This window comes from Rattus norvegicus, chromosome 10, assembly GCF_036323735.1.
Source record: "Rattus norvegicus strain BN/NHsdMcwi chromosome 10, GRCr8, whole genome shotgun sequence".
Taxonomy (NCBI): domain Eukaryota; kingdom Metazoa; phylum Chordata; class Mammalia; order Rodentia; family Muridae; genus Rattus; species Rattus norvegicus.
Genome location: NC_086028.1, coordinates 103,219,031 through 103,242,440, shown reverse-complemented (window position 1 = coordinate 103,242,440; position 23,410 = coordinate 103,219,031). Strand labels below are relative to the sequence as shown.

The window sequence follows — 23,410 nt, the reverse complement described above, 5'->3', positions numbered from 1 at the left end:
ATAAAATTACCTTTTTGTAATTTATAATTAATATAATGCATATATTGTTTATAATGTACACACATATGTACATTAACACTTGTAATTACCAATTGATTCAGAAAACTGACTGATTATTGGGGAACTCCTGGCTCTGTGGCCGTGGTTACGCTGGACCTTTTTTTTTTTTTTCTTTTTTTCGGAGCTGGGGACCGAACCCAGGGCCTTGCGCTTGCTAGGCAAGCGCTCTACCACTGAGCTAAATCCCCAACCCCTACGCTGGACCTTTTTATAACTATTTTGTGACAGTCACCACAACAGCATCATTCCGCTCTGCTAACTTGTCTCAAGTCTAGGCCATCAACAGAACTAGGTAAACAAGGCCGGGATTGGTATTTGCTTTCCTTCCAAATTTGCAACGCGGTTCTGCCAGAGCTTGAAAGAGATACATAGTAGCCACTCTTACAATATTATTCCACCTGAAATAATATTTCCACCCCTCTGATGCAAGAAATGTAAATGACCACAGGGACCCAGTAACAAAATGAAGTCAAATAATTAAAGAGGGTTTTGAGCTTATATTACCAGTCTCAAATAAAATTAACTGAATTATAATTTGATATAAATTAATTTTTTATGTAGCTGTCTTAGACAGCAGCTCACAAAGTTTCTGAACATTTTATAATCAGATACTGAAAGTAGGTAGGCCCCACTTTCATCAGGCCCAGTCATCCCCACTTTACTCTTCTTGCTTCCCCAACTTCTCCCCATTCCTCCTCCTCTCCCCCTTAGCTCTCTCTTTCTCTTGATTCCAGACTGGCCTACCAGACACCATGCAGCCTGGACTGGCCTCGAACTCGACTTAGTCCTCAGGCTCTGCCTCCCAAGTGCTGGGATGGATGGCAGCACACCTTCTGCTCCTGCCTATGTCCACCCGCTGTGTCAAGTTCTTAAGTGCAGCTCTGTCTTTACTTGTTCACAAAGCCTGCCCCAGAGAGAGGGGAGTCTGTCCGTCTGAGTGAACAGGTTCTGACACCAATGTCATATGTCCCTGGTCATAGCCAACAATATTTTATAAGAGAGTTTGTCTCGTTTTCCTTTTGTGTCTTGCCTTGCCATGGGCCAACAATAAACACAAGATTTCTGGGCAGCTGGTTTGTCTCTGTACCAAGCCTAGGACCTGGCATACAGGGCTCCTCTGACCCCAGTGCTGTCCCCTTGGCTGATGAGCAAACCCTGGGTGTGGCGTCTGCCATCAGGCATGACATTGGCTTGTGTCACTGTCTGGGAAGCTTTCTCTTTTTATCATTTTGAGACAGAGTCTCATGTAGTCCAGGTTGGACACAAACAATGTAGTTAAATATGACTGAGCTCTTTTTTTTTTTTTTTTTTTTTTTTGGAGCTGAGGACTGAACCCAGGGCCTTGCGCTTGCTAGGCAAGCACTCTACCACTGAGCTAAATCCCCAACCCCGATGACTGAGCTCTTTAAAAATTTACTTATTTACTTTTATCCTTGTAGATTCACTTGTGTTCACGAGTGCTTACCTGAATTAGGCATGTGTACCAAGGCATGCTTGGGGGTTAGAGAAGGCACCTGACTCTGTAGAACTAGAATTACAAGACGGCTGTGAGGCACTGTGTGGGTGCCAGGAATCAAAGCTGGGCCCTCTGCAAGAGCAACAAATGCTCCCAACCGCTGAGCTGTCTCTCCAGCCTGGGCCTTGCCCTCTTGTGCCTTGGGCCTCTACCTCCTAATAGCTGGGATTGTACAGGTAGGCACAACAGTTGCTAGGAGCTGGCCAGCCTCTTGCAGATAGTTAGGCAGGTCATGCCAGATCGCACCTCTCTCCTAATGACCTAATTCTGGCTTCTCTAAGTGAACTCCCACGTGCTAGAGTGTAGCCATGGTGTGTTTGGGGATGGGCAAATTTGGATGCTGTGGTAAGAGTTCTTGCTAATTACCAGGAAGCACCAGCCAGAGGTACTTTCTCCTCCTTGCGGGTCTCTGTTGTGGCAATTAGACTTTGTAAGCCGTTGCTTTTTAAACCTGGAGCAGTTAGAGAAACACCTGGCTGTGCTTACCTGGGAGGATACCCCAGAAGCTCCCCACTATTTTAATGAGGTTCTGCCTGCTGAAGCTACTCATATCTGGGGGCTCACTTGCAGTGGGAGATGACGGTATGTGTGTGTTTGCGTGCTGCTGCCCTGAGCCATCCGTAGGGGCACTCACAAGAGTTTCAAGAAACACTTTCTGAGAGTTTCAAGGCCACACCCATGTGAATTACAGTCATTCTCCAATCCATTCATGGATAGGCAAGTATGACTAGAGAGGGGGCAAAACGAGCTCCTCGAGTTTGTTCTACATCTCAAGACTGTACCTCGATATTCATTAAGCACACAACATCCCCTTTCCACATTAGAAGACAGAAAAAGAAGTTTCTAGAGCCCCAAGAAAAGCACTGACGGCCAGGAGAGACTTGACTCTCAGTTCCTGCTCTTCCTCCACAGAACCACAGCTGCAGCCTTTGTGTGATATGGGGGTGCTGAGCTGAAATACAGCACTCAGAAAGGCTGAGTTCAAGGCCGGCTTGACCTACTACATAGTGAGTTCCAGGCCAGCCAGTGCTGGACGACCTGGTCTCCCACAAAAACACAGACAAATGAGAAACTAACGAAATCTAGTTCCACAGTCTCAGCAGTCCTTAGCCCACTGGGGTGTGATGGGGGTGTGTGACAGAAGGGTGCATCTTAACAGGTGGGAGCAGGAGGGAAGGGCTCTGCTGGGAGGAGGAACAGGTCAGAAAGCAGGGGCACTTTTTCAGATATTTAAAAAGCCACAGGCTGCTTGGCCCCTGAGGTGGACACTCATAACAGGGCACCTTTGGCTGACGAAGGGTGTTCCAGGGCTGGAGAGAGGTCTCACTCCCGTCCAGCCTAGGTACCCAAATTCTTCCCCACCCTACCCAGCACAAGGGCCTAGGTGGAGGGAAGTACTAGAAAGCTTCCAGGCTCTGAGAACCTTCTAGAAGCTCTGACTGTCAACTTTGGCTGATTTTCTCATTTCCTCTCCGACAGGCTTCTGGGATGCTAACATGATTAAGTTTTTCACACAATTTATTAGCAACATGTTGGAGGGCCAGTAGCGTATCACAGTGTCTTAGTAATCCAATTAGCAAAATGTGTTTATTTAATGGAAATATTAGTCACGTGCCTTCTCGCACCAAGCCCTGCTCCAGCTGCCTCTGCTCACAAAGAGTACATCCTGTGAGAAGAGATTCCACAAACCCTGGAAGCTACAGAGTGGGCACGAGTTAGCACACGTGACCAAGTGACCTGGAGAAGCAGGAAAAGGGGGGGGGGTAGGCAGTAATGTCTGGTTCAGACTCTGCTAAGTCAGACTACAGACTGAGGTATTCTGGTGGGAAGAGGAAAGACCAGTTTCTAGATTATCTATGAGATAAGGACAGTCACCCCATGAGAGACCCTTCCTCAAATCCCAAAATGAATGATTTCCAAGTAACGGAGTGAGGTTACCCTTCCTTCTCCATGAGTAAACTCACATACACACATGCCCCTGTTCACACATGAGCATGCAGACAGACAGAAAGACGGACAGAGGGACAGAGGGGTGGACAGACAGGGCCACAGGGCCACTCTCTCCTCAAATGATAACTTACCTCTAAACCAGCAGCCCCATTGACACCTGCCCTGTGGGGGCCCTGCCCTGGATCATGCAGTCTCTGTCCTAACACCTCCAAGGTGCCTGGGGTGTGCCTGGCAGCAAGGCAGTGCTAACAGGATGGCCCCATGAGGGAGCCCAGGTGTCTGTTGAAGCTCTCCCGGATCCTGTCAACAAGCAACCCTGTGTCTTTGCTCTGTGCTTGCAGACTGGGGGCCTTCAGCCTCCAACAGCTCTGGGAAGCCACTGTCTGCAGAAAGGGGTTGAGTCACCCCTGAAGACCACCAGGTGGCCCAAGGCCCCAGGGTTTTCTGCCACCAGGCTCCCTTACTGATGAGAGCCCCAACCCCACTGCTCCTCTCTCTAGGGATGTGCCCTGGTTAGTTTTAGCTTGAGTCACTGGGAAGAGGGAACTTCACTGGGAAAATGCCCCCACTAGATTGGCCTGTGGGGCATTTTCTTATTTGATGACTAGTGTAGGAGGACCCTTCTCACTGTGGACGGGGTCAGACTTGGGCTAGTGGTGACTGGTACTCTAAGAAAGCAGGTTGAGCAGCTGTGAGGAGCATCCCACAGGGTCTTAACTTCAGCTTCTGCTTCCACATTCCTGCCCTGATATCCCTCAGGAATGAACCATGTTCAAGGAGCGTAAGTGAAATACAGAAACCATTTCCTCCCCAAGTTGCTGTCGGTCATGGTGTTTACCATAGCAATAGAAACCCAAGACAGAAGAAGGGGGTATGCACACACTCCTGTTTGCTGGTTGTTCTTTAGGGTGGATATCTAAAGGAGCCCCTCAGAGACAGTGAAATGACCCTAAGTACTAGCATGGATTAGGGGTATCTTAGTGTCTTAGTATCTTAGTGTTGCCCTGGGCTCCTCTCTAACCTTGAGGTGCATGCATGGTCCTATCTCTCCAAACACTACCTAACCACCAACCCAGGCTCCCAGATTCTCAGCAGAATTCCCAGCAGGCTCCTCACGGATCTCTGTCTTGTGTGACTGAGACATCTCCACCGCGCACCGCCTACTGCACCCCACTGAAGACTAACAGCTGTGAAGTCAGGCCTTGCACGCTAATGATGGGTGTGTGAAGGCTGCCTGCCTGCCTGTGGGCTCCACTGACATCATACCCACTCCCGCCTGTGAGCAGGACTCCCTGAGGCGACTGAAATCCTAATCGGTTCCTTTAACTGCCTCCTGCATCCATTCTGACACCCATTGCTTTCTTCTTCCTCCCCACCGCTAGGCTTGCCCTCCAACTCTGTCTTTGTTATTGATTCTGACTGAAAGGAGAAACCTGGACTTGCTCTCACTCCTGTACGGGCACCACCACGAGGAAAGGAAGCAGAGAGCAGGGCTAGGCAGGGCTGGAGCACCGAGAGCTGTGGAGGTGGGCAGAGGTGGGTGGGGAATCATGTCTCCAGACCCGTGGGGGAACAGAGAAAGGAGCCAAGATGCTGGTCTCTGTCATGATCCTAGAGATTCAGCTTAGGTCATAAACAGATCTGGACTTAAACATACAGAGGGTCTGTCCCTGCCCTCTGTCTCGGGGCATGGAACACACACCCACATGACTGGGGTTTGCAGGAACCCAGCAGGGTCACCGTGAGCAAAGGGCTGGGTTCTCTTGAGTCCTTTCCTCAAGAAAAGAGAAAGGTGGAGAGGAGGGAAGCAGAAATGAGAAGGGAGAAGCACTGTCTGCTTGGACAAAGGCTTCTTTTCTTTTTCTTTTTTTTCCAGTGGTGTTTCCTTTGCTCCACCTGTCACCAAGGTAGGACCATGCCCCCCCCCCCCGCCCGCAGATTAAAACTTGGTAACATTGATGCTTTTTCTACTTCCAAGTCCTCACCAGACCAGCCCGTCTGAAGGCCACTCATTGTTTCAGCGCTATCTAAGTCTAGAAGGGAAAGTTATCCTCAAGGTTGACACCTGGGGACCCTAGACTGACAGGTGAAGATCCCAAAGACTTGAACGGCAGGCCTTCAGTCCTGCATGAAACCAAGGCCACCGAAGCCCTCCCCAGGCATGACAGTCATATTGCTGGTTTGAGGAGGTACCCAGGTAAGTACTGGCATGGCTGGGGGTGCTGGGGACATGCGAGGGAAGGGACCACATAGAGATCAGGAAAGTGGGGTTCAGAGATTCCAGATCACTCCTTCTTACTGGTCATCTAATGGGTGTGGCAGGGTCCTCTCTCTAGGGACATCTTGGACTCCAAGAAGCTATAGCACCAAGGCAGTGTGGCTCCCGTGGTATGGACCGCTCTCAGTACATACGTGACTGGAGACCATTAACTAAAATGTCTCCCTCATGCCCCCCCATCAGGTCAACCCTTTTGACCCAAACCAACACATCCCACCTAGGGGGTTAGCAGAGGCTCCAGGAGCCGGCAGGTAAAAGTAGCCCCCAGTCCTCCCAGTTCCAGCCTGTTTAAGCCTGTTCCAGCCTGTTTCAACCTAGGCTCTGTCCCAGGTGCCTCTCCTCTTTTCTGAGACAGAGTCTCGTGTAGCCCAGGTTAGCTCTGATTTATGATGTAGTTGAGGATGACCGTGAATTTCTGATCCTTCTGCCTTTATCTCCCAAGGGCCTGGATTACAGGTGTGTACCACCATGCACAGTTTCCTCTTCACTGGGGATGAGACCCAGTAGTCCATGCATGAGGCAAGCACTCTGCTGACTGTGCTCCCAGCTCCTGGGTGTGTATCTGAGTGACACTAGGGCATCTCTTAGATTATTCTGCAGGCCGGAGGCATGGGCGTCCTCCTCCCTCTTTCTTCTCTTCCTGTTTTCTTTGCAGCATGGGGATGAAAGCCACAGCTCTTCCATACAGGGTAAGCGCTCTCCCACCAAGCCATTCTCCAGCCTTTTGGCTTCCTTGCTGGCTTTCAAACCTTCCACTTGCTGGAACCTGGCTGGCTCCCAGGCTGAGCCTCCCACATCCATGATGTCACAGATCCATGAGAGAGGCGGAGTCCTGGTCTTCTTCTCTCCCAGAGACCACGCTCAGTGTCTCAGTGTACCTGTAGCTAGAACAAGCATCCTGAAGTCTTGTGGGGCTGTGTGCCCCCGCCCCCCCCCTTCTCTGTTCCTGACTGCTCTGGGGAGTTCTGACTGAGACATACATCTTAAAGATGTCCTGGGAGAAAACAGTCGAGAAGTGAGATATGCCTCAGACCCTCTCAGGCACCGCTGAAGCTGACAGAGGGCAGGACAATTAGAGCATGCCCCTTCAGGGTTCTCAGTCCACCGCCCTGCCTACTGAGTGGGGGACTCCGAAGGGCCAGGTTAGGGAAGAACCCTGCGATGGCCACTTGTCTTGTGGAGCTGGTAGCTGCAGGGGAGAGAGACCACCATCCCCTTCACACAGTAGGCCTCGTCCCTCTACACCTGAAGGTCAAACTGTGTTTCTTGATTTCATCCCCTGTGGGTCCTGCTGTGGGATATCTTCGAGCTGGATTTGGAGTGATTCTCAGCGGGACAGCCTTGCCTCCAAGGCAGTTTGGATGGCAGGCCTGGCAACCCAAGGCACGGAGCAGTGACCCCTTCCTCAGGATCTGCCAGTATCAAAACTGGCAAATCCCTGTGTCTGCTCAGCCAGGGCCTTGGGGAGGGTGGGTGGAGGAGGGGCAGCTTCCGGTCCCTCCACAGCTGTTGCTGGGCAAAAATCCGCTCCCACCTCTGCCATTGGTTGGCCTTCCTCTGCCTGGCAGAGTGGGAACCATCACCCGGCCTGCCCAGTGCAGGCGGCCCCCGAGGCCGAGAGCTACCCTCACCAGCCTGCACAGGGTCAGAGCAGAGAGGGAAGCTACCGTAGCAGTTCCTGTGTCATCTCCTGCTCCAGCTCACTTCTTCCTGTTGTCGTAGCTCACTCTCCTCCACCCAGGCCTCACCGTTCCCCAGTGTCTATCTCACTGCACCAGAGTGGTTCTTCTGGCCTGTCTCCCAGACGGCCATGTACAGTGGCTGCTGCTCTAGCATTTGTCTCAGACTGGGCTGGAGCTGAGGGCTGTCAGCTCCCAAGGGCACACCTGCCTACTACGGTCACAGCTTCATGTTCCTGTGGTGCAGAGCTTGGCACACCCTGCTATACACAGCATTTGGCACTAGTAGTTGGCAATGCTCAGTACCCAATACCGCTCCTGAACACTTAGTACTCAGCAAAGAACTTAGCATGGGACAGGTGCCTGGGCACTTACAAAGTGCTTTTGCAAACCTCTGCCACCTGTCCCCATGGCCTATGAGCTCTTCGTTGCACTAACAGACGTGGATGAGGCCGAGCAAGGGAGGGCTTTGTCTGAACTCCCAGCATGAACCAGTATTGTCAAGGCAGGAACTCAACCCAGAGTCCACAGTTTCTCTCTCTCTCCCTCTCTCTCCCTTTCTCGCTGGGGTTTTCCAGCATTCCATCTACTGACCAAGTCCCCAACGGTCATTTCAGTTCCCCAGGGAGAAACCTTGAGAAGCAGAAGCCAGCTCTTGTTTTTCCAGAGAAAACGGTCTCATCATAGATGCGTTAGTGCCTAGGGGATGCTGGGAAAATCCCTGAGAAGCCAGGCCCCTCCCCGTAACTGTTCTAAAAGGAGCACCATCTACCCCGGGAGCACTCCCCAGGAATAATCGCTAAAGGGCCTAATTTTGGAGATAACCACCATTATGAACGTCTCATTACTTTAATTAAAGTCTCATCCATCACTGGCGTGTGGTTCCTGGAAGCGAGGGGGCTAACCGGGCAGCCGGCAGCACCAGAGAGAGGCAGTCATGCACACCCGCTCTTAGCTGATGGGCGGACAGCCAAGCCACCTACCAACGCCCAAGTCCTCCTGTGCCCCTCCCCCATACCTGTGTCCTTCCCCACCCCTACGATACCCATGCTGCCTAAATGTGCTGTTGCCACTGGTGAGAAAGACAGAGATGCTAGATGCTAAAATGGTTGCCGAACGCAGTGCCAGGGCACACAGGAGGCAGGAGATGATGGACAGCCGTGTGTCTGCAGGGGCAGGGGAACTGGTCCAGACCAGATCTGCCTTTCTGTGTTGGGATATCAGGTTGCATCTGAGCAGTGGGAGTCAGGATTGAATCAGCCTGAACATGAGGCCTTACCTTTACTGGGGTCTCACCCAGTCACACCCGGAATAGCATTTATCAATTAGGCACAAAAAGAGGTTAACACAACTCAAAAATATGAAGCAAGCGTATACTGATGTACCATCAGAAGCCATGTGCTATGGTCATTTCCTCTCCAAACCCTTGTCTTAGTCAGGGTTCTATTCCTGCAAACACATGACCAAGAAGCAATTTGGGGAGGAAAGGGTTTATTCAACTCACACTTCCACATCGCTGTTCATCACCAAAGGAAGTCAGGACTGGAACTCAAGCAGGTCAGGAAGCAGGAGCTGATGCAGAGGCCATGGAGGGATGTTACTTACTGGTTTGCTTCCCCTGCTTGCTCAGCTTGCTCTCTTACAGAACCCAGGACCACCAGCCCAGGGACAGCACCACCCACAATGGACTGGGTCCTCCCCCTTGACCACTAATTGAGAAAATGCCTTACAGCTGGGTCTCCTGAAGGCATTTCCTCAAGGGAGGCTCCTTTCTCTGTGATAACTCCAGCTTGTGTCAAGTGGACACACAAAACCAGCCAGTACATGCCTTTATTTCATTTCATTCTTTTGGACAGGTATTAGGTGGTTTTGCCTGGACACAAAATCACTAGTAACTGAGAATGTCCTTGAGTTTGTGCCCAGGCTGCCTTCATCTCCCTCCCCGATGTAGAGCTGACAGACACGTACTCCAACACCTGGTTTTATACACTCCTGCTGTCCCGGGCCACTCTCTGTTGCTGTGATAAAGATAGTGAGGGAAATTGTGGAGAGAGGCCTTATTTAGTTTACATGCCCAGTCACAGTCCATCAGTGAGGGAAGTCTGGGCAGGAGCTCAAGCCAGGGTCCGAAATGCAGGAACTGAAGCAGAGGCCATTGGGGAATGCTGTCTCACCCAGTTTGTTTCCTTACCCCCAGGACCACTATTCGGGGAGTGTCACTATCCCCTGGCAGCCATCAATCAAGAGAATGTACCCCAGGCTTGTCCACTGGCCAATCTCATGGAGGCTGCTTTAGGGTTTTTTTGTTTGTTTGTTTGTTTTTTGTTTTTTGTTTTTTTGTTTTTTTTTTTTTCAGAGCTGGGGACCGAACCCAGGGCCTTGCACTTGCTAGGCAAGCGCTCTACCACTGAGCTAAATCCCCAACCCATGCCTTAGGGTTTTTATTGCGATGAGGAGACACCATGACTAAGACAGCTCTTATACAGGACAGCATTTAATTAGGGCTGGCTTACAGTTCAGAGGTTCAGTTCATTATTGTCATGGCAGGATCTAGGCAGACACGGTGCTGGAGAGTTCTACATCATAGCAAGCAGCAACAAGAAGAAGACACACTGGGCCTAGCTTAAGCATCTGAAACCTCATAGCCCACCCCCAGTGACACATTCTTCAACAAGGCCACACCTACTCCAACAAGGCCACACCTCCTAATGATACCACATCCTATGAGCCTATGGGGGGGGCATTTTCATTCAAATCACCACAGAGGCATTTTCTCAATTCAGGTTCCCTCTTTCAGATGACTCTAGCTGTGACAAATTTAAAAAATATTAACAAGCATGGCTGGAGAACCAACACAGGGCCTCATGCACGTTAGCAACCACTGCACCATCTGAGTCATGTCCCCAGCCCTGGAAACAGTTGTGTAGTAGTTTGAAGGAGAATGACCCCTCTAGAATGACCCCTCTAGGTTCTTATATTTAAATACTTGGTTCCCAGCTGTTGGAACTGTTTGGGAAGGATTAGGAGGTGTGTCCTAGTTGGAAGAGGTGTGTCACCAAGGGCTGGCTTTGAGGTGTCAAAAGCCCATGCCAGTCCTGGTTAGCCCTCTGCCTCATGCTTGTGGATCAGGCTGTGAGCTCTCAGCTACTGTTCCAGCACCATGCCTGCCCGCCTGCTGCCATGTTCTCTACCATGATGGTCACGGACTCCAATCCTCTGCAACCGTATGCACCCAAGTTAAATGTTTTCTCTGATAAGCTGCCTTGATCATCATGTTTTATCACAACACTTAAAAGGTAACTAAAATAATACTGTCATCATATCTTCCTCTTGACCTCAAGTAATTGAGATCACTGACATCAGAGGCTTGCGTGAAGATCAGCCCTCCCCTAGCTCCACCACATGTTAAGTTTCCAATAGCCTGCGAGAACTATAACGCTGCTTCATGGTTGTGATGATTTGTATACTCTTGGCCTGGGAGTGGCACTATTAGAAGGTGTGGTCTTGTGCTGGGGATTTAGCTCAGTGGTAGAGCGCTTACCTAGGAAGCGCAAGGCCCTGGGTTCGGTCCCCAGCTCCGAAAAAAAGAACCCCCCCCCAAAAAAAAAAAGAAGGTGTGGTCTTGTTGGAGTGGGCGTGTCCTCAGTGGAGTGGGTGTGGCCTTGTTGGGGTGGGTGTGGCCTTGTTGGAGTGGGTGTGGCTTTGGAGTAAATGTGGCCTTGTTGGAGTAGGTGTGTCACCGTGGCTGTGGGCTTTAAGACCCTCAACCTAGCAGCCTGGAAGTCAGTATTCTGCCAGCAGCCTTCAGATGAGGATGTGGAACTCTCAGCTCCCCCTGCCCCATGCCTGCCTGGGCACTGCCATGCTCCCACCTTGATGATAATAGACTGAACCTCTGAACCTATAAGCCAGCCCTAACTAAATGTTGTCCCTTATTAGACTTGTCTTGGTCATGGTGTCTGTTCACAGCAGTGAAACCCTGACTAAGACACTGGTGCTGGACACAGAGTCTCAGAGGGAGGATACCCATGCTCTGGACACGCAAGCTACTCTATTGACACAGGCAGATTTTGAACTCTATACATCTGTCTGACTCTAGAATCTTCTCCCCAGGCTCTGATGGAAGAGAGGCCACGGGACAGAATGAGAATGGGCCACAGGAGGGGCTTCAAGGCCAGGAAGAAGATGGGAATGTGTGGCAGGGCTTGTGGAGAAGGTGGACTGATGAGATGGATGCATGCTGGGCCACATTGTGGACAACCAGATGCCAGGCTATGCAGCGGACCAGGAGGTCCTGGCAAGAGATGGCAAGGGAAGGCTGGGTGGTGGTGGCGCACACCTTTAATCCCCGCACTTGGGAGGCAGAGACAGATGGATCTCTGAGTTCGAGACCAGCCAGGGCTGTCCTGCAACTGTCTCCCTGGCTCTAAAATCAAACAAACAAGCAAGCAAGCAAATAAACAAAAGATGTCAAAGGAAGGGAAGATGGTGAGATTCCTCCCCTCTCTGAGAGGAGGTGGAGTCAGGTGTGGCTGCTGGGTGGGATTCAGATGAGGCTGCATGCCTGATAGCTACCTATTGTGCCTGAAAGTCACTATGGAGGGACTCAAGGGTGCCTTGGGAAAGAGAACTGGGGTAAGGGCTGTCTCCAAGAAGAAGCCTCACTGGCCAGGAGGTGATCTGGGTCACGGGTGGGAGATCCCACTACGCTCAGATGTGGAGCCTGCCGTGCTACCTCAGCTTCAGAGACTAGCAGGAGTGGACAGCGCCTTCTACTGGGGCATCTCAGAACAGAGGAGAGGGACATGTGACTGAGTCCTCCATCTAGACTGCTGGGGTCTAGACCTGGGGCTGGGCAAGGAACACAGATGCCAGTTGATGCTGCCTTACGATCAGCTCTTTTTTTTTTTTTTTGATTTATTGTATTTATTATATATATAAGTACACTGTAGCTGTCTTCAGATACACCAGAAGGGGGCATCAGATCTCTTTACAGATGGTTGTGAGCCACCATGTGGTTGCTGGGAATTGAACTCATGACCTCTGGAAGAGCAGTCGGGTGCTCTTAACCGCTGAGCCATCTCTCCAGCCCGATCAGCTCTTTTCTTTTTCTTTTTCTTTTTCTTTTTGGAGCTGAGGACCGAACCCAGGGCCTTGCGCATGCTAGGCAAGCGCTCTACCACTGAGCTAAATCCCCAGCCCCAGCTCTTATAAAATGGATGGCTCACCTTTTCCCACCCTGGGGAGAGTCCCTCTGTCCTCCACGTGCCTGCCAGGCCCAGACACAGCAGTTTTAATTACTGTATTGCTTTCCTAGCTATAAACAGGACCACAGCGAGAGCGGCCCCCATCACTCAGAAGTTTGTGTCTTTTGCATTGCCAAGTATAATCCTATTGTGTGGAGGAGCTAAGTTCTTGACCGGAGCACTCACTGGGCTTTAAACCACACTGCATCTTCGTTGTTTCTCTCATCGCTGTGACCAAATGCCTGACAAAAGTAACGTGAGGCGGGAAGGGCTTTTTCTGGTTCACAGTTCGAAGGGATACAGTCCGTTGTGGTGGGAAAGGCATGGCAGTCAGCATGAGGAGGCTGCTCGCAACATCTGCAGTCAGGGAATGGAGAGAGACGGAGACGGGAGCTCACGTCACCTTCTCTTTGGATGCGGCCCAGGGATGGTACTCGCTGAACCCCTGGCACTGTGGGCACAATCTGTGAGGTAGGAGGTCGGCCCGGGACATGATTAATTCGCAATCTGTAACGCCATGATGCACCAGGTGGGTATCTGCCCTTGGCTCGTGCAGGCTGCCTTCTCAGCTTGAGGTGGCATCTCTGATGGAGACTCTTCCCCACAGGGGAGGACCATACCTGCCTCCATCACAATTTTCTTTCTCTTCAGTGGCCGTGTGACGATGCTCAGTCCCGCTCCAGGGTCTGCCTTCATCCAGCCACTCCTGCCAATGCTGCCACTAAGGAAATGAGTCAGGAGGGGGGTGAGCAAAGGCCCTCCCTTCCCCAGGGTCAAATATTCCAGTCTGAGGCGGAAGAAAGACCCATTTAATCACACTGGTTAGTGATGGATCCTGTCAGTGAGATGAGGATGAGGTGGGAAGATTCTGATCCTGCTGCAGGCTAGCCTCAGGACAGTACTGGGCTAGCCTATGGTAGCTTTGGAGGCCGTGCCTGCAGAGACAAGAGGGCCGGAAGGAGTGTCTTTTTTTTTTTTTTTTTTTTTTGGTTCTTTTTTTCGGAGCTGGGGACCGAACCCAGGGCCTTGCGCTTCCTAGGCAAGCGCTCTACCACTGAGCTAAATCCCCAGCCCCCGGAAGGAGTCTTTTGGGTCAACTGAAAATAATGTGCACTCTCTCCCTTGGGGTCTGCACCCGAGGCAAGATGTGTGTTCTGGACCCTACGAACTTGCTGTAGACGAGAAGCAAACTGGAGAGGCCACTGTGGATCAGAAAAACCCTGGGCAGGAAGAGCCGATGCCCTTCCCCCAGACTATGGGGCACCCTACATCTCACAGAGAAGTAGACAGCTGGGATCTCCAGCCACCAATAGAGCCCAGGGCCACGGTCACTTCCACCTAGTGGGGATGGAGTCTCGTCGGTCTCAGGTCTCATCTACCTGTTGCCTAGGCACCGCACTCATCTTGTGGGTGGTGTCTCCTGCACTGACATCTCCAGGCTCCCACTGAGTGTTGGAGAATGAGCGGCACTCACGCACTCACTGCACACCACAGCGTCCGTGCCTCTGAACAAAGCACGGTTCTCAATGGTGGAAGAAGCGACCACTTTCTTCTGTCGACACAGTAGCGATGGGGTCCAAGAGTTGCCTCAGCTAGTAGAGTTCCTGCCCCGAAAGTCTGAGGACCTAAGCTCTAGGACTGAGGCGAAAGCGAGCTGTGGTGGTATGGACTGGCACCCTCCCTCATCCTTAGCAAGATGGGAGACAGGAAGGCAGATGTCAGGTGCTGGCTGGCTGGCTGGTCTATTTGACAGAGTTCCAGGCCAACAGGAGACCTTGTATCAAGCCAAAAGTGGAAAGAGTTAGAGGAACAATTGAGGTGCTCATTGGACCACGACACAGGTATGGAGTGAGCACGCTTGTACTGGAACATGATCACACAGGAACATTGCATGCATGTGTACATACATGCACACACACACCAGTGTAGGGCCCAGGGCTCTGCCCAGCACTCTCAGCCCTGTCAGCTATGGCATGACATTTGGACTCCCAGACAGTCTTGTCTTAGCAGATGGCCTCTGGCCAGTCCCTCTTCCATTCAGAGACAAAGTTTCTAGTCTTTCTGGTAACCTTCCTCTCAGGTTGTCTATTTCTTCAGGGTGCACCTCAGCCAAAAACTCGCCACAGTGGAAAGTTGCCGGAGGGCTGGCTAGCCATCTTGCACTGATTCAACACCTCACATCGCTAGCTGGAAACTGGCAGCAGTGGGAATATTTATGCCATGGTGCTGGGCGGGCACTACAAAGCAGGGCTTCCCCCCCCACACCAGAGACCTGTTTGTTCAACCAGTCACACTGTGGGGGCCTGTAGTAGCCCCTTTTCAGTGACAGATGAATGCAGCTGCCTGGAGTATACCCAGGCGGTGCCACACATGGCTGTCGGCACGGTGGGTGTCTTTACATTGGCTCGAGATGACTCAACTGTTGGCTAGCACAAGAGCTCCCTTTAAAAATAAATACTCATAAACTGAGGAGAACAAGGGTCCCACACAGAACCTGTGTGCCCCAGTCAGTGGATGGGCAGCGGCCCTAGGCAGTACAACGGGCGGTTATGGAATTTGATGCTCTTGAGTTTCTCAAGTCTGGGTCCCTGGGCCAACCTTCCTGAAAGTTGGGGGCTCCCAGGGTTTCTGTGAGTCTGAGACAGAAGGAGAAGGGCCAGATTTCCCAGGCCGGTTTTCATTTTTAGTGAGAAAGAGGTTTTTGCATGCTGGGATGGCCCCGGTTCATCCTGATCCTCTGCTCCCTTCAAAATGCAGAACATGCTCGAGAATCAAAAGCCCCGCTCTGGTGTCCCAGAGTGGGAAGAGTGTGCACCTTACACTAAATATGCTTTCCTCTTTGATGGCTTGGAGAGACCTGAATTCATGCTGCGTCCCGTAAGCCCTAACATAGCCCCGTATGGATGTCATTGGTCGCCTCTCTGGGCCTTCCATCCAGATTTCTGCAAATGTTCCCCAGGCTGACCACTGAAGGTGAGGGCTGGTAGCATGACGGGCTAGGCTAATTGGTAACAAGCACGTGTTGGCTGGGGAATGGATCCGGTATGTTCCAGCACCCTTCAGGACTCCTGCGGCCAAACACTAGCAGTACATGCTTCAGCCCCAGTGGCATAGAGCTGAGCTGACTCTTCGTTGACACAGGATATACATTTGAACAAGGGCTAGCCATGGCCAGAACAGTCCTCACTGGCTGCTGTCTGACCACACAATCTCCTGCCTGTGCAAGAGCAAATAGGTGTAGATTCTAGCCCCACCCCACTCCCATCCACCCCCGGTACACAGGGCTCCTTTCTCTCACCTTCTGCCTCTGGAACCATGGGAGAGTGGAGCCCACAGCTGTTGGCTCTTGGGCACCTGGCTGGAATTAATTTAGGTGTCAACTTGACCAAGGCTGAGGGAAATAGGAATGGGGAAAGGAGAGAATGACAGCGGCCCTCACGGAGTAGACATGAGTGGGGTTTCTACTCTGGTTTCTGTTGCAATCAAACACTGACTCAAAGCAACTTGGGAAGGAACAGGTTTTCACTCTCACACTTGCAAGCGACAGTCCATCATCAGCAGGAGCCAAGGCAGGAACCTGGAGGCAGAAACTGAAGCAGAGGCCATGGAGGGGTGCTGCTTAATGGCTTGCTCCCCGTGACTTGCTCAGCCTGCTTTCCTGTACAACCCTGGACCACCTGCCCTGGGTGACACTGTGCACAGTGGACTTTGCCTCCTCCCACATCACACAGCAAGCAAGAAAATGCCCCTAGGCACCCCTGCGGGCCAGTGTCATCTGAACAATTCTCCAGTTGAAGTCCACCTCTTCCCAGGTGACTTAGTTTGTGTGGAGGTGACAAACACTAACAAGCCCACGGGCATCCGTTTGTGGGTTACTTCTTATCAGGCCTTTGTGCTCCAGCTAGACTACACAGTTAGCTTTCTGGGCTCTCGGCTGCTGGCAGAACATGGCTCCCATAATCCCATGAGCCGCCTGTCAGCTGCTTTGCTGCAGGGGCTTGTTTTGTCATGGCACTGGGGGGCTTGGTTCTTACCAATCCAGTGTTCAGTCCCAGTGAGACTGGTGAGTAGGAGACCACATGGCTGACAGGAAGAAGAGATCCAGAGACTGGAAGGGGCCAGCTACCCCCAGCCACTCCCAGCACCTTACTTCCTCCAGCCAGATTCCATGGGATCCTAACATTCTCCGAGCATCCCCGTCCCATGGCTCCACAAGCTGGGGTGGTACTTAGTGTACTAGTTAGGGTTCACTAGAGGAACAGAACTAATATAATAAAGTGTGCACATTTGTGTACATGTATGTGTGGGTGCTTGTGTTGAGTCCATGTGTATGCATGTTGTGTATGAGTGCTGTGTATGTATGTGGGTCTGAGTGCATGTGCATGTGTATAAGCATGTATGTGTGCATGCACGTCCATGTGAGTGTGTGTTTGTATATGTGTGTGCATATTTGAGCATGTGTGCACATGTGTACATGCATGTGTGTGTATGTGTGAGTGCATGTGTGTGTATGTTCTGTAGTGCTGTGCATATCTGTCTAAGTGTATGCGTATGTGTATCATGTATGTGTGCATGCATATCCATGTGTGTGTGAGTGCGTGTATGTGTGAGTGTGTATGTTTGTGTATGTGTGAGTGTTGTGTGTATGTGTGTCTAAGTGCATGTGCACACGTGTATATGTATAGGCATGTGTGCACATGCACACATGTACACATGTGTGCATGCATAAATGTGTGTACATGTTGTGTGATGTGTGTACATGTGCGCACATGCATGCGCGCGCGCGCACACACACACATGTATATACCTTGGGGGCCTTGAATGTGCAGAACCTGGAGAAGGATGTCGTGGGGTGCCCTGCTCTATCACTTGCTGCCTTAGTCTCTGTTGAAATGATTTGTTTTGCTTTTAGCTATATGTGTATGTGTGTGTGCGAAGGTGTGTGTGCATGTGTGTGAGGGTGTATGTACATGTGAATGAAAGTGCTGAGACACTGGAGAAGTTCAGACAAGGGCCTTGGGTCCCCTTCTTGGAGTTGTGAACCACCAGATGTGGGTACTGGCGACCAAACTCAGGTCCTCTGCAGGAGCAGCCAGTACTCACTGAACTGTGCACAGTCTCTCCAGCCCTGCCTCGTTCCCTTGAGACAGGATTTTCACTGAATCTGGAGCTAGGCTTGTGGTCAGCGCCTGTGAGCCATCCTCCTGTCTCTGCCCATCAGGTTAGAGTTACAGCCAGGCCTGGGTTTTTCCATAGATGCTAGGGATTCAAACTAAGGTCTCCAGGCTTGAGCAGCAAGTGCTCTAACCCTTATCTTGAACTCCGGATCAATTTGTCTGTACCCTCCAAGGCCTGGGGTTACAGGCATGAGCCACACAGGAGCCTGCCAGAAAGTTTTCAAGGCCTTTGGTGGCTAGAAAAGGACCTAGCCAAGTTTCTCTCTACCCTTTAAACTGGAGGACTGCATAGCTTGGCCTTGTGCAATTAGGGCTCTGAAAGCTGGCATGTCTGAGGATTATGAACTCAGCCTGGTCCAGCTCTGGGTCAGCTGTGGAATTCAGATGTGTGAGGAAGACAGAGACAGAGGGCCATGACACTGGCTCCTTTCCATGAAAGGCAAGGGAGGTCTTTCTAATTCATGACACCTGGGGCCATCCGGGCAACACATCCTCTGTGATCGGAAATGCAGTACACCCTCCAACCTCAGGGACCTCGAGGTCACCAGGAAAATGCTTCAATCTAGAGCTGGACCTGCTGGGGTAAGAGTGTGATTCTGGGGGTTGGGGATTTAGCTCAGTGGTAGAGCACTTGCCTAGCAAGCGCAAGGCTCTGGGTTCGGTCCCCAGCTCCGAAAAAAAGAAAAAAGAACAAAAAAAGAGTGTGATTCTGGCACTCAGGAGACTGAGGCAGGAGGACCGTGCACCCCAGGCTACCCTGGACAAAACCAAGAAACAGAAACATTGCATCAATCCAGAAAGACAGGGGCTGCATGGCTCACACGGGCTCAGGAGCTCACACAGCACTTGGCTTCTACAGAGTACCAAGACAGATTTTACACCAAAGCTTATGACACTTGAAGGTTAGCATCCGAGCTTTGGAATTAAACAGCACAGCAGAGGGCTGCTGACCCCATCCGTGAGCTGGCTTCTGCAGGCAGTAGATAGTTGGCTCAAACCTTTGGGATCTAGGGCTGGGCTGGCTTGGGTTCTCTGCTCTCTCAGTCTCCTGAGACATGCTTCTTCTGAGGGAATACTGCTATGGGGTAATTTGATTCTGCATTTTCCCGGGCAGCCTTTGATCGTCGAGCTTGCTGGGCACTCTTCCCTTGCTGGCTCTGAAGATGAGAGAATGATTGCAAAAGCTGAAGCCTGAGGAGAGATGCTCCCTCTGGGCTATTGTCAAATCAATTTCTGTGCTCTCTGTGTAAGGGCAGAGCACTGTGGAGGAAGAGCGAGGTCCCCGAGTGTTTCCAGGCCTCCTTGAGCTGGAAGCATCTCTGGCTGTTCCTCATTCCTCAGTAGGATGTGGAAGCCAGGAACCATGTAGCTTTCTTGAGTGGGTATTACCATTTGGACACCTGTCCATCCATGTATCCATCCATGTTCTAATCCATCTGTTCGTCCATCCATCCATCCATCCATCCATCCACTTATCCATCCATCATCCATCCATCCATCCATCCATCTGTCCACTTATCCATCTATCCATCCACCCATCCATCTACTCATCTATCCATCTGTACATCCATCCATCCACTTATCCATCCATCCATCCATCCATCCATCCATCCACTTATCCATCTATCCATCCACCCATCCATCTACTCATCTATCCATCCGTACATCCATCCATCCATCCATCCATCCGCCCACATTGACCACCCACTCATTCATTCATTCATTCATTCACCTAATGATCAATTCATCCATCCATCTTCCACCCAATTCACGTACACATGCATACCACAAACATTTACAAACGTCAGGGCTGGTCTGGGTGCCAAGGTGATGATGCCAACTGCACAGTGTTCTCTCTCCTCACAGAAACTGCATGCTCGCTCCCGTCATGATGATGCCACAGTTCGTCTACAGCAGGTGGGGCAGGACATGGAGGCTGAGTGTCCAACCCCTTGGGGATAGTAAGTGGTGACGGAGACTCCAAAGAACGCATGACCAGGTGAGGCGCCGAGGTCTATGAGCAGAAGAAAGGGTTTGCTGGAGAGAAGGGGAGGGGAGGGGAGGAGGACAGAGGATGGGGAGCAGTGAGGAGGGGAGGAGGAGTGGGGAGAGAGAAGATGAGTCTATGGAATGAGGACAGGGAGAAAGAGGAAGGGGGAAACCAAGGAGGGGGAGGAGGGAGAACAGGAGGGGAAGGAGGGAGGAGGGAGTGGGGGAATGGAGGAAAAGACCCTGCCAACTCTGTGCAACAAAATAATTGACCACTTAGAGGGCCCCCTTTACGCCCCTCTGAGCCCAACATGGACACGGTTTGGCACATTTGTCTGTGGCACAGAAAATGTCCTTGCAGGTGTCAGTTGGCAGTGGGAGAACCCACGTGTCAGCAGCAGCTGAATGAGGTCCCTGGGTGGGCTCTAACAGTTCTTTGTTTTTTTAAAAAAAAACTTTTTTTTTAGATATATCTATTTTATGTGCACAAATGTTTTGCCTTTGGGCATATATGGCCACCCTGCACATGCCAGGGCCTTTGGAAGTCAGAAGTGGGCATCAGATCCCCTAAAACCAGAGTTATTGATGGTTGTGAGTCATCATGTAGGGAAATCACCCAGGTTCCCCTGCAAGAGCAACACATGCTCCTAACCGCTGAACCATCTCTCCAGTGTGCACCCCACCCCACCCTTACCTCCATCCCCACCACTTTTTTTTTTTCTGGACAGGATTTCAGTGTTTAGCCCTGGCTTGCTTGAAACTCCTTGACTGTGTACATCAGACTGGCCTCCCACTCACGGAGACCCACCAGCCTCTGCCTCCTGAGTGGTGGGATTAAAAGTGTGCATTAGCAGGTCTCACATTCTAGCAGGTTCTTTTTTTTTTTTTTTTTTTTTTTTTCAGAGCTGGGGACCGAACCCAGGGCCTTGTGCTTCCTAGGTAAGCGGTCTACCACTGAGCTAAATCCCCAGCCCCTCTAGCAGGTTCTTACTGCGGTTTTTCTGAGTAGCGGTGCCCTTGTAGCACACACAGGTCTGTGCCCACTCAAGTCCACAGCCTCTCGGAGCTGTTGTCTCCCACGAGGGCATCAATGTCTAGGAAGAGTTTGGAGAAGGTGCCTGCTTGAGACTTCACGAGGCTCCATGGTCGGATTGTAAATTCTTCTGTTTCCAGGATGGGGAACCTGCCTCACAATGGGCAGAACCATCAGCACCTAACTTCCCTCCAAAGCCCCTCCCCACATAAGTCCTTAAGTCTCAAACCAGGGAGGCTCCAGCAGTCACCAAGTAAACCAACAAAAGAAATGGTTGGGGGGCTGGGGATTTAGCTCAGTGGTAGAGCGCTTACCTAGGAAGCGCAAGGCCCTGGGTTCGGTCCCCAGCTCCGAAAAAAAAGAACCAAAAAAAAAAAAAAAAAAAGAAATGGTTGGAGGGGGAGAAGGAGGAGTGGGGAGAGAAGATGAGGATACTGAATGAGGACAGGGAGAAAGTGTAAGGAGAGAAGGAGGAGGGGGAGGAAGGGGTGTGTTAGTTTGCTTCCTGAAGCCAGTCTCAGGACCTCAGTTTGTTCATCTGTGAAGTGGGACAATTTGAATAGTGCACTTTTTTTTTTCTGTCAAGAATCAGATGACGTTCTACCCCTGCTTTGCCAGCCAGGACATCACCGTGACAACTTCTCACCTCTGTCATTGCACAGGAAGAGCAGCGAGAGACAATCTGCCCATGAATGTTCATGGCCCTGTTCCAATAAATCTTTATTTACAGGGACAGATGGTGGGCCAGATTGCCCTGGTTGTTTTCTTGTGGTGAAAACTTTTTATTCAATGGAATTTTGCTTGAAACTCATGGGTTTCTGGAGCAGTTTGAGAATCAAGAGACTTAGCCAATTTTCCAAGACATTCCCACCACCTAAGTCAATTCATTCATTCATTCATTCATTCATTCATTTACCTACCTCATACCTGGTGCCCAACCAGGAACCACAAGGGGATAACAATCTACCTAACAGATTCTAAAAAATAATTTCAAAATACGATTTGATTTTCTGTTTTATTCTTTTTTTTTTTTTTTTTTCGGAGCTGGGGACCGAACCCAGGGGATTTTCTGTTTTAGATAGAGTCCTGGCCAGCCTAAAACTGACAGAGGTCTGTCTCCCAAGTGCTAATATTAAATTCGTGTGCCATAACAGGCTGGGTTTTTTTTTAAAGATCGCTTTATTTTATTCCTATATCTATATATGTACACATATGTGATGGTTTGATTTTATTTTATATGTATGTGTCTTGCCTGCATGTGCAGTGCAGCAGAGGCCAGAAGAGAGCAGCAAATCCCCCAGATCTGGAGTTACAGACAGTTGTGAGCAGCCATATGGTTGCTGGGAACAGAACCTCGGTCCTCTGGAAGAGTAGCCAGTGCTCTCAGCCACTGAGACATTTCTCCAGCCAGCCTTCTGTATATATATAATTTCTTATGATCTTTATTAGTCTAAGAAATTTGTTCTACATGACTATGATTATTTGCAAACAGATCATTAACACACCTAAGTGTCACACAATCTCAATTTTGCTCTAAGCATCTTCTGTCCAGAAACAGCCACACAGTGTGCAAAACGTAAACAGGCTCCTTTGTTCAAACAGGCCTGAGAATTCAGAGGCAGAGCACCACAGCGGCCCCTGTGAGATCAGACCTGAGCCACAGTCCTGGCAGACAGTGGTTGTGTTGTAGTACACGATCTTCCCAGAATGCTCAGGGAGACGCCTCGGGCAATTGGAGGATTTTCTTTCTTGTGCTTTCCCATGAGTTCTAAATCTCCTGCCTTTCTTTGTATTGCTGCCATCACAGATGAAATGGGTAGTTTGAAAGCAGAGCTCCAACTCCCACCCCACCTCCGCCACCCCTGGGCTCTGGGGCTGGGAAGTGGAGGGTGTGGCGGAGGCCAGCCTGCTTCTGGGATTTAACGCTCCAACTCAGCTGCAGACTCCTGTGCAGTTGAAACATTGTTTCTCCTCATTCCTCTGGGGAGAGCAGAGGCCAGGCTGGCACCAGCAGAATAACCACTGGGGAAAGCAAAGCAGACATCTCCACTCAGGCTGGGCTCAGCTCCACGACAGGACTGTGTCCTTGTTAATGGGGTCCTAGATGTCCCATGACCTCACCTAGGGCATATTCCTCCCGTGGCACAGAACCACAGGCCTGAGGGGGTTCACTGCCCTTGGAGTTCTGGGCACATTTGGGAGATAAGAAGTGTGGGCTGGACCCCTCGCTCAGTTTTAAATGGACACTGGGGCTTTGCAAGTTGTGTCCCTCACTTCTGAAGGTCTAGGTCATAGCAGAGAATGACCACAGACTCCCAAGGAACGTCGTTTGTGAATGAGGCTCCCGGAAGCCACTCCTTAGACAAACCGTCATTGAAAGGAGTCATGGATCTTGGTGGGCGGAGCCTATATCCTTACTGCTGTAACAAAATACCCAACAAGAAGTACAGGAACAAGAGAGGGAGGGAGGGCTTGTCCTGAG

The 23,410-nt window shown here is 50.8% G+C and overlaps 2 long non-coding RNA genes across 2 annotated transcripts in view; one reads left to right on the top strand and one right to left on the bottom strand.

The window, feature by feature from the left end:
* The window catches only part of LOC120095218 (uncharacterized), a 34,968-nt gene extending 12,409 nt beyond the window's left edge, over positions 1–22,559 (top strand). Inside the window, exons 2-3 of the long non-coding RNA XR_005490561.2 lie at positions 19,773–19,905; positions 21,515–22,559. This is a non-coding gene — a long non-coding RNA (uncharacterized LOC120095218). The remainder of the gene's footprint in view (positions 1–19,772; positions 19,906–21,514) is intronic.
* Positions 19,727–21,084, bottom strand: LOC120095217 (uncharacterized). The gene is made up of 2 exons (XR_005490558.2): positions 20,887–21,084; positions 19,727–19,943 (listed from the first exon to the last, which is right to left on the bottom strand). It is a non-coding gene; the product is annotated as an uncharacterized LOC120095217 (long non-coding RNA).
* Positions 22,560–23,410: the final 851 nt, after the last annotated feature.